The sequence below is a fragment of the Acomys minous genome, assembly GCF_964271855.1.
Source record: "Acomys minous genome assembly, chromosome: 17".
Taxonomy (NCBI): domain Eukaryota; kingdom Metazoa; phylum Chordata; class Mammalia; order Rodentia; family Muridae; genus Acomys; species Acomys minous.
Window position 1 is genome coordinate 54,926,557 of NC_140500.1, and position 9,354 is coordinate 54,935,910.

Sequence of the window (9,354 nt, forward strand, 5' to 3'; positions counted from 1 at the left end):
CCTCCGGTGGGACTGTGAGAGTGATCTCTTCTGGGCTCTGCAGAAATCCAAATTTAACTCCTGTCCCCTCCCCTTGGGGATCCAGGAGGCCTGGGCTCCTCCCTGCCTCTGGGAGGGCTTCCCAAGTAGAAACAGGCCAGAGGATAAGGACAGGCCTGCACCTGCCAAGGACCACACAACCTAGAATCAGTACAAATAAACTTGCCCTCTGCAAGATTGGTCAGTGACACCGAGCTCACTGAGTTGTGTGACCACTGATTAAGGCACTATGGGGAAAAGCCCAGCATGGGGGTCAGAGCTGTGTCTGTAAAACAGCCATGCTGATGGCTGACAGGTGCTGGTCTAAGAATGTTATAAGTTAATTCATTGAACACACACCACACACACACACACACACACACACACACACACACACACACACACACACACGAGGTGGTACTGTTTTGGTGTCCATTCTACTGATGAGAGAAGTGAGGTTCAGAGAGGCTAGCCAGCTTGCCTAAGCTCATACAGCCAATAGGCTTTGAACCCAGAGAAGCCTGCAAGTCTGCCTCTCCTGGCCACCATGTAAATGAGTCTCAAGACGATATCTGTGGTCATATCCTGGCGGGTGACAAGGTCAGGTCAGGCTACAACCCTGCCCCACTCCAGTCTGACCACTTACTCCTCTGGCCTCATGCCCCTGACCTCCCCTTTCCCACCCTGTCCTCCAACCACACAATACATATATTGGTTATCCAGTGCCCACACTTTATCTATGCCCTCTTACTTGGTGTGAGCTGACCTCTAACTCTATAAACACCAAAGGTCTCAGCAGCTTCCTACACTAGCTGATCACTCCCTCCAGGGGCCCTAGAACCTCTGTCTTTATTTGGTTCATCCAGCATCTGTCAGGACCTGGTACAAGCGGGATGGATGGATGGATGGATGGATGGATGGATGGATGGACGGACAGACAGACAGAACTCTTTAGAACATCCCCTAGAATCCTGGAAGCCTTTCTGACTGCTATTTACTCAACTGCGCAGAAAAGTACCAATTCCCTTCTGCGCATCTGCCCAAAGTGCTTCCTGTCACCCATAGATGACCCCTGTTTACCACACAGACAAACACGTCCATGGAGATTGAGCAGAGAATGAGCAGGTGGGAGCCACAGGCTTCGGGGCATTCGAGGCGAGTGGGAGCTGTGCAGAAATGGGGGCTGGAACAAAGAAAGGCAGAGGCCTTAAGGGCTGGCAGGGAGGCCCGAGATTTTTGCAAACACGACAGGAATTACATGAATCATCTGATTGAAACCCAACCTTCATTTCTTACTAAAAGGCAGAGGCGTTTTTCCAAGAAGAAAACAAGACTGCGGTGATAACAGAGCCACAGCCAGGGCTCTCTGAAAGCATTCTACCAATTACACGTGCGTTTGAAGCAGAGCGCTTGAGACCTGCAGCAGCCTAGCCTCGAGGACCCCGCCTCTAATCCTTCTATCCACCCAAGTTGTGCACTTTCAATTGTCATCACACACTGAAACTGAAGACGGCAAGTTGTCCAAGGCAGGGAAGGGGGGTCAGTAAGGGTCATTAAGGAAGACAACGAACAATTACCCTGACAGTGGTGCTAACAGGCAGGCCTTGTATGTGGCCCTCCTCCACCTAACATCTACATTGACAGTGACTTTAGGGTTCACCAGCCACCACTGGGTGAGGACCCCATTCTCCTGGCTGCCCCTTGTCTCCTGGAGAGTTGCAGCTGAGGTCCCTGTGTACCTCCAGCCATCTGCCCAAAGTGCCCAACAAGTCAGCAGGGGGCGGAGCCAAGCATCTGGTGAGGCTCCCTTCTCCCTAAGATGCGCACACACTGTCCTTACTAAAGTGCTCCCAGAAAGAGATGACAAGGGAGGCTGACGCGCTCCCTGCCTCCTGGGCTGGACACATACCATGAGCCTCCCTGGAATCACTGAGCATCTAGAAGAGTCTATACATAGCGCTAGAGAATGCCCGCCTCCTCTCTGCCCTCTTTCCCCTTGGCTCAATACTCCAGAACAATGGTCCTCAACCTGTGCATTGAGACCCCTTTAAGGGTCACATATCAGATATCCCTCGTATCAGCTATTTACATTACGTAGCAAAATCACAGTTATGAAGAAGCAACAAAATAACTTGATGGCTGGGGGTCACCACCACAACATGAGGAACTGCACTAAAGGGTCACAGCATTAGGAAGGCTGAGAACCTATACAACCTATAGATCTCCTGTCAGTCTGGCTTTAGGCACTGATGTGGGTCGTAATGTTAGCTGTGGTGGCTCCCACCTAAGAAGCAAGGTGATAGAGTGTCAGGTGACCTCTACCTGCCCTCGGTGCTGCCTTACCTTCCATCTGCACCCTGTGGGTGTCTGGGGGAGGCACAGGGAAGCTAGGCCAGGCAGGTGTCACCAAGGGGGTGATTAGAATATGCAGGTGGCTTGGCTTTGAATAAACCACAATAATTAAAGCATCAGAAATCCAAGTGTGTGTGTGTGTTAACAAATATAATTTGATTTTTAAAATGATAATGTGTTAAAAGCTTAACTATACACCAGCTACTGGGGCAGGGCCTCCATGGGCATGGGTCATTTCCCCATTAGGAAAGTGCCCCGTTTCATGTGCTTTAAATAAGGTTTATCCCCTTGAAAGTCCAGCAGAGGCATAATTTCTCCGCATCCACGGTGATAGGAGATGTTAGTACTATGCGTGTGGGTCCCTGCAACTACGAGCTGAAATAAACCTCCTTCCATGATAAAATGTCCAGGCTCTGGCATTCGGCTACAGCAACAGAAAACAGCCTAAGGAACCCAGGGACCTTTCAGATGTCAGATATTCTTTCCCTGTTTTGTCATAACAGTCTGTTCCTTTCCACGCAAGCCGAGTCTTTTGTGTTATGTTGGAAGTTCCTTCAAAGTTTCTAAATGTCTTCGAATGAGATCATTTCATAACCAGGCAAACAAGCAATCCTTCAGCCCAATGCCCCTCCTCCTCTTTGAGGCTCTGGTGTTGAGTAAGCCTCCCGGTACTGTAAACAAATGCCTGAGGCAATCAACTTATAAAGGAAAAAGGTTTATTTTGGCTCACCAGTTTTGGAGTTTTGGCCCATCGGCTGTGGATCCCACTGCTTTCAGCCAGTGACAATTACACCATGGGCAGAAGGCAAAATGGAGCAAAGGCATTTATTTGCCTCGTGGCCACGGAACAAAAGAGAATTAGGAAGAGCCGGGGTCCCAGTACCCTCCTTCAAGGGCATGCTCTCAGCCAGGAAGACCTCATCATCATCCCCAACAGTTCCCGTAGCAGGGGGCTGAGGAAGACTACCTCTCCTTGGGGGAGACTTATTCACTTATTCAAACCATAGCAGGTGCCCTTGGACTTCCTGTGAGCTCCTGACCTTTTCTTTTGCTCACACTTTCAGATTAAGGCCTTAGAACAGGAGGGGGCAACGGCTGCTGTCCAACTCTCTCGGTCCCGGGTGAGCTAGCAGTTTGGAGCAGCCCTCAAATTTATGTCAGGAGGAGTAATTAATGTTTCCTGTGAATTTATAAAGTTAAAAAAAGCATGCCATCAAATCTCCAAATATGTATTATTTTTAAAATATGCACACACCCACTCACACTTGAAAAAGAAATGTGGGTCATTGCAAAGAAATAGAGGCAAGCATAAAGAAAAGAAAAATCTAGCCATTGTAAGCATCGGGGCAGTTTCTCCCCTTGCCATATATATATTTAAATTTGTTTAAAAATTTTCATGATTCAATTACATAGTTATAAGTAGAAATCACCATGTAATTAATTGTAATTATGTTGTGTGTTTCATTTTTGGCTCCTGCTCTCAATTCTTTTACATCTCTCCATGAACATTTTTCTGTGAAAAACACTCTTATTTTCAGAGTTGCTGCCTCGAGGGACAAAGGAGAGAACATTGGAGAAAGCCCCTAGCACAGCGCCAGGAACCTGGGAGGCCTAGAAATTGGATTACTGAGATGTGACACTTGAGCCACTAGAGTAGACATCACTACCTACAGCCTCTTGAACTCAGAGCAGACATCACTAATTACTCACAGACTCCTAAGCTTGCAACAGGCATCACTAATCAGCCATAGTCTCTTAAGCTCAGAGCAGGCATCACTAATCACTCACAGCCTCTTAAGTTCAGAGCAGACATCACTAATCATCTACAGCCTCTTAACCTCAGAGCAGAAATCACTAGGCAACCACAGCTCCATTTTCTATTACACCCAGACAGCTTAGGAGCCTTTTTCAGCCCTGTGCTCTAGACAGTCACATGCTGTATTCCTGCACCAGGCCCTGCCTTTGAAAACGCCACTTTTAAGCAGCTCAGATTCACAATTTCCTCCCAGGACTGAGTTATCATTGCTCAGAACATCCAGCCTCTAGCACACAATGAATCCACAGTTGGGTCTTTTGTGCCTTGCTTGGCCCGTTCTCTAAAAAGCTGCATGAGCTAATGGGTTAGGGCCGTTGCAGTCAGGGTCTTGTGGTATCCAGTGGGCAAGGCTCATCCCTCCTATGTGACTGGCAGCAGGGCACCGCTTGGGACCAGTCCCTCCCGTTTCCCAGGCCTTCAGGACGTAAGAATGTCCTCCTACTACATTCAAACCAACCGCAGGCTCCAGGTGACGAGCCCCGCGGTGACGGTCGCAGTGTCTGGCACTGTCCATTTTCTGAGCATAGACTTCAGTAGAGCTTCCAGCACAAGGGTAATTACATTCCAAAGGGGGCCCACCCTGAAGTCATTCGGCTAGAAAATTACAAGCCACTGCAAGGACGTGCTTCCATGTGAGCGAGCAAAGGCAAATTCAGCATCCAGCAGCCTGAGGTGCCCAGCAGCTCCATGCTTTTTTTTTTTTTTTAAAAACCACGTGACCTAGCATGCTGCCAGCATCTCTCATTTGAACATTTAACTCACTCTTCCACCGGTGGCTCGCCTGCCTAATCTAGCCTGCTGAGCCTGCAGGCTCTGCAAAGCTGATGACCCCCAGCCCCCCAGCTCTCCAGAACTAGCCCCAGGAGGCCTCAAGTCAATTGGCATGCCTGCAATCAGGGTAGCCGAGAGCACACCAGGCCGCATAGTCACAAGGCAGAGGAGGCCCTGCTGGGCTACACTCCTTCCTGCCACCACTGGCTGTGCAACCTGTCAACATCATCTCCCCACGGTCCCTGCTTCCTGGTGCAGCACCGGTTTCAGGGTGACTCCCACAGGGACCTCGGGGCAATCGTCCTGATCCCTGCTGAGCCCTCTTCCTAGATTTCCCCACTACTTATGGCTGTCCTGGAGAAGACCCAGGCACAGTTTCCAGCCTGGCTTTCTGCAAGCAAAGGAAGTCCCCAAGATACCCCAAAGCACTGTCTCCCAATTAGTATTTTATCTTGACTGTTCCCACGTTCGATCCAGGATTACTCTGCACACAGCCCGCTTCTTGAGCTGAAAGGTTGGGAGTAGGTGACGGACCGGCCTACCTCCATCCTAGGCTTAAAAGCCATCTTGTAGCACAGCCAAACTAGGCTCATTTCTGTTTATGGTTAAGTCTGCTTTTCAAGGATTGGGCTGTGTCCCACTTGAAACCTTAGCTACAAATGGTTCTGTACTTCCTGCTCCGGGAAATGGCAACCATGCCTTTGTTTCAAAAGTTGCCATGCCTGTCTTGCAATCCTACCTTTGTCTCAGAAGATTATTATAACCACTTGTTGTTGTAGCTACCTTGCTATGACCAATTTGCTATGTTCTGTTCCTGCAACACCACCTATTTGCCTGGCAAATCCCCCATTTGGAAACCCCCTTACCCCTTAGCTACAAAAACCGTGGCCTCCTCATGTCCAAGGCTTGACCTCTGGCATTTTGTGTTAGCCAGTGGCCAGGAATAAAAAAAGCTTGCTTTAATTAATTTGGTCATGATGGTTTTGGGGGCCATGGTCTTTCTCCTCCCATCTTTGGAATTAACTTAGGGACAAAAACCTAGGGCAAAAAGATAAAATTTTAGGGGCTGGAGAGACAGCTCAGCGGTTAAGAGCACTTGCAGTTCTTGCAGAGGACTGAGGTTTGATCCCAAGCATTGACATGGTGGCTCACAATCATCTGTAACTCCAGGTCTTAGAGGCTCTGATACACTTCCCTAACCTCTGCAGGCACTGCACACATGTGCTAAACACACATACATGCAGTCAAGCACTCATACACATTAAATAAAATATTTTTTTAAGAGACAGAGACTTAAATCTGTAATTCCTGTTTACGTATCTAAAACTTTACAAATACTCTAAAGCATTTCAGATTAGAAAACAACAACAACAACAACAACATTAGGATATCAATTGTTTTTCCTTGTGACTGCAGAGAAGATGGACCCAGGGTCTCATATACACCAGGCAAGTGCTTTACCACTGAACTTCAATCCAGCTCTCTGTTTACATTTTGAATTTTGAGACTTAGTTGGCCAGGCTGGCCTTGAACTCACTGTGTAGCCCAGCCAGGTCTTGACCTCATGACCCTCCTGCCTCAGCCTCCAGAGTAACTAGGCTTATAGGTTTGTACCACCAGGCCCAGCTCAAAAACTGCTCCAACATTAGAGAGAGTTTTGGGTGACTGTTCAGGCAGCAAACTGTCTCTGTCCCTTTTTTTTTTCACTTTGGAAGCTGCTAACCTGCACTTCCTGTTTACTCAGGTAATTATTTTTATTCCTTCTCAAGTCTCTGATGGAGTTGAAGACCAGATAATTTAGTTTTACAATTATGCTTAGTTGTTTAGGGGTTAAGATGCTTTTAGGTCTAGATAGATGTTTTTAAGTTGATAATGATGTGATATGATAGATACTGATTTGCATTCAGAATTTTAGACTCACCAAAGTGGGAAAATGTTTTCTTCAAGGTTGCCAAATACAAATAGCCAAAACATTATGATGTAACACTAATATAATTCCTGATTGTTTCGTGGTTCTTGTTGCTGTGTGTAGTTTATTTTTATATACGTGTAATAATATAAATGTATATGTAAATTTTTAAAAGAAATACAATTTTAAAAATTGAAATTAAAAATTGCTTACATAGCCTAGGAGAGTCAATGCACCCTCAGCCCTTATCTCCACCACACACAGGTCAGCGCCACACAGACTGGGAGGCCTGGGTGATTTCTCAATGGGAAACATCCATAAATATCAGAGATCAAACAGTCTCCCGCTTGAGTGACAGGATGCAGCAACCACCACCCTCGCTCCGCGTCAGCTGAGGGACCGAGGCGGGCTGTGCCTCCACCTGCACCAGCTGGTTCTGACCTCTGCGATGAGGAATCCCTTCCTTGCTTTTCTTCAAAGTCTCTCCTGCGTGTGTAGGTAGATAATAACATGTTTAGGGCTACCCGTATTTAAAACTCCACACGCAGATACTTATCACAAAGGCCGAGGAAGCCAGTTTCCTTTTAGTGTGCTTTGGGATCTTGTGTATACTAGAGCACATTTTAAACACTGTTCACTCTGCAGAAATATATATCCTGTGATTTCTCTCTCCATCCATCCCTCTTAGGCCATGTCCAGCTGAGTGCGATGTAGGCCCAATGGCTCTAGACACTCTTGTGCCTCCTGGCAATGAGGGCGAGGTTGGGACATACTGAACATGAAGGAATAAAAATGAAGGCTTATGTTAAAAAAACAAGGGTGTGGAGGTAGAAGGTTATGAAAAAAAGGCTTCTTAACATCTTGCCTGATAATGACCATCCCAAAAGACTGAGCAAACGGAACCACAAGCTTGCACAGTGGACTGAGAGGACTCGTAAAAAGTATGTCTTTGAGGATTTCTCCCTAGCAACTGTTCGCTCAACATTGGGGCTGATGCCACATGTGTATTGGTCATCGTGACCAAGGACATTTGCTTGAAAACAGCTAAGGTAATCCTTATCTTTAAAAACTTGTTGCCAGGTCCTGGTGAACTGCTTTCTAAAGACGGCCCATGTGCACTGCAGCCGGCTGGAGTGAATATGCCGTCACCCTCGGTCGGCATCAACACCCAGTGCTCTGATAGTGGGGCCCCATGAGGATAGTGCCACTTATGGTCTGAGTTCCCATTTCCCTAGTGCTCAGTGAGGCTAAGGCATGTGGGAGCCTTCTGAGCCATGCTATCTAGCGTGGCATTATCCAGTGTATCAAGGCCCTGGCCTCAGGGACCCTCTCCCTCCTGTATCCAGTGAGCATCCACTCAAAGAGCCATGCCCAGGACCCTGAGGAACAGCGATCTCTGTCTCTCTGTCTTTGTCTCTGTCTCTGTCTCTGTCTCTGTCTCTGTCTCTGTCTCTGTCTCTGTCTCTCTCTGTCTCTGTCTGTCTCTCTCTGTCTCTGTCTCTCTCTCCTGAGTTCCCATGCTCCTGAGTTTGACAGTACCCTTGCCCCTGGTTACCCTGGCTATTTCCAAGTTCTTCTTCCTCTTTGAGCCTCATTTCCCCTATACAGGACAATACTTGTCCTAGAGGAGCTGCTCAGACTGTTCTTTGACTGATTCAATCAGGTTGGGGGGGAGAGAGAGAGAGAGAGAGAGAGAGAGAGAGAGAGAGAGAGAGAGAGAGAGACTCTCTGAGCAGAGAAAAGCTCAAGTAGAGGAAAGTGTAGATTCAGGTCTGCATCAGCTTGACACCCACAGTGCATTCTTGGGCTGTCCTAGAGTGGACAGGATGCCTCCTTGGATCCTGTCTTGGGCTTTTAGCTCTCTGCTTCCCTTTGAACCTCAAGTCCTGTGCTCTCAAGGTATAGTCCCAGCGTGGACGATGCCTGCTCTTCCCTCTGTGCCTCAAGTCTGCCCGTCCACAGCCCACACTTAAGTCTCAGGACTCCCTCGACACAAAGCTCTTCTCGACGTCCTCACGGCTCTTGGCTTTGTTCTTTCAGGCCTTCTGTTTGCCCCTATCCCTTTTCACCTAAGCATACAGCAGCCTACTAACTCAAACTGTTCCCTGCTCCTCCAACTCACGCCCTGGCTCCCACAACGCCAGCTCTCCACCCAAGCAGACAGGCAGGCGCAGCCAGCCCTCAGCTCTGCCGCAGCCCTCCCCACCTAGCTTGTCATCCCAACCCTTACCCGCACAGAAACCTCCCATCTTAGGAGGTCCTGCCACTTGCTGACCCACGTTCCTTGGCCTACTCAGAGCCTTCGAGGGGGATGGAGGAGGCTGGTGTTCAAGAAGCCTACAACAAGCAAGGACCGCGGGCAACGTGCCTTTGATGAAGAGCACCAGAGAGACACTCAGGATAGAGCAGGCAGGAGGCAAGACACGGAAGAGCAGATGTGGAAATGGTGGACCAAGCACTTCAGGGGCAGTCGGAGCCTCCTGCCTGC

At 48.3% G+C, this 9,354-nt stretch overlaps 1 protein-coding gene across 4 annotated transcripts in view; it reads right to left on the bottom strand.

Moving 5' to 3' along the window:
- Positions 1 to 9,354, bottom strand: part of MGLL (monoglyceride lipase) — a 106,028-nt gene that overhangs the window by 73,010 nt on the left and 23,664 nt on the right. The window lies entirely within an intron of this gene.